General features: G+C 46.6%; 1 long non-coding RNA gene across 1 annotated transcript in view; it reads left to right on the plus strand.

Annotated features, from left to right (window-relative positions):
- LOC116100462 overlaps positions 1–1,481 on the plus strand; it is a 2,842-nt gene extending 1,361 nt beyond the window's left edge. The window contains exon 2 of the long non-coding RNA XR_004122585.1: positions 1,074–1,481. This is a non-coding gene — a long non-coding RNA (uncharacterized LOC116100462). The remainder of the gene's footprint in view (positions 1–1,073) is intronic.
- Positions 1,482–1,883: the final 402 nt, after the last annotated feature.

The raw sequence follows: 1,883 nt of genomic DNA on the forward strand, positions 1-1,883 counted from the left end.
GGTATCTGCCTGGCTGATGGGGAGCTGGGGAGGGTATCTGCCTGGCTGATGGGGAGCGGGGGGGGGTACCTGCCTGACTGATGGGGAGCTAGGAGTTATCTGCCTGTCTGATGGAGAACTAGGGGTTATCTGCTTGTCTGATGGAGAGTTGGGGGTAGGTATCTGCCTGGCTAATGGGGATCTGGGGCAGGGGAGGGGTAGCTGCCTGGCTGATGGGCATCTGGGGGGGGTATCTGCCTGACTGATGAGCTAGGGGTTTTCTGCCTGTCTGATGGGGATCTGGGGCTGGTATCTGCCTGTCTGACTGGGAGCTGGGGAAGGGTATTGATGAGGACACCCTAGGGCTGGGAAAGCACAGGGAGCTTTCCAAAGCTGCAAGCTTCCAGGGAGCTTTGGACACTTGCCTTCCAGCATACTTGCCTTTCTGAGCCTTAAACAACTTTTTTAGATCTTCCTCCTCTTCTCTCCTTCCCAGTCCTCCCCTCCCCCTCTTCTCCCACCCCCCCTCATTTCTCTTCCTCCTCCTCCTCTTTCTTTCCTCCTGTATACATGTAGTTGTCCTACTGCATCCATGGGGGATTGGTTTCTGGAACCCCTGTGGATGCTGAAATCTGAAGATGTTCAAGTCCTTCATATGCAATGGTATAATATTTGCATGTAAAGTACCCAAATGCTTTAAACCATCTCTAACACAAAGCCTTGCTTGTGGCTGGTTCACTGCACTGATTACAGGGAAAAGATCAGGAAAAAAAAGTCAGTACAGCTTTTCACAAATATTTCTGATGTGGGGCAGGTGGAAGGTATGTATGTGGAACCAGTAGATAAAGAGAACCAACTACACATGTATTACATATGCATGGATATGTGTGCATGAATGAGTTTGGATCGAATCTTAAACATACTTCACAAGCCCATGTTTTGAACTTTTGATCTCCAGTTGGTTTGTGTCAGTTTTGAAGGTTGTTGGGTCTTTAGATGTGGGGTGCGGACTGACTGGCAAAAATAAATCACTAGGAGTAGGCCTTTGAAAGCTCCACCAGGCCTTAGTTCCCTCTACTTTCTGCTTTGTCCAGATGTAAATAGCCTCTCCACCAGCAAGTATTGCTGTGCCTGACCCTGCTTCCCCATCACAGGACGCTGAGGTAGGAAGATTCTCAAGACCCTAGGAAGATTCTCAAGACCCTACCTCAAAACAATCAAACAACCAATGAGAGAAAGGAAGTGTTTATAACCACCCACCTACTGCCATTCCCACTGCTCTGTTCTTGGTGTTGATCTGAGTTCCCATTTTACATCCCTCAGCCTTGAAGAACCTCCTCTCCCATCTCAAGGTTCGTGTTTCTTTGACAGGAACCACAGAAAAGGAAGGAAGCACCTTCATGGACTCTACTTGACTCCTTGACCATTTCTTTCTTTTTTCTTCTACCATTTCCAGGTGAAGAACTCCTGGAAATTCTATACCCAGCAATACTAACCTTTCCTCCTTCAGACTGTGTTTTTCTTCTTTATCTACGTGTGTGTGTGTGTGTGTGTGTGTGTGTGTGTGTGTGTGTGTGTGTGAGTCTGTGTGTTTGCATGTGTATTGGGAAGTTTGAGGGTGTTATATCCCCTAGAGCTGGAGTTACAGATGGTTGTAAGCCACCCAGCATGAGTGTTGGCTATCAAACTTGGGTCTTCCACAAGCTCAGCAGTACTCTGAACAGTCCCTGTTCCTCTTGAGTACATTATCCCTGCCATTTCAGCATTAACCCTTGTCTCTATAGTCTCTGTTACATAATGTGTCTTTAAAATATGGTAATTATGGTGTCTAGGACAGTAGCATGCTATAGTCAGCCACTTACAGTTAGCCTACCTTTTCTTTCTTTTTTTTTTTTTTTTTTTTT

Source organism: Mastomys coucha, unplaced genomic scaffold, assembly GCF_008632895.1.
Source record: "Mastomys coucha isolate ucsf_1 unplaced genomic scaffold, UCSF_Mcou_1 pScaffold21, whole genome shotgun sequence".
NCBI classification, from domain to species: Eukaryota; Metazoa; Chordata; class Mammalia; order Rodentia; family Muridae; genus Mastomys; species Mastomys coucha.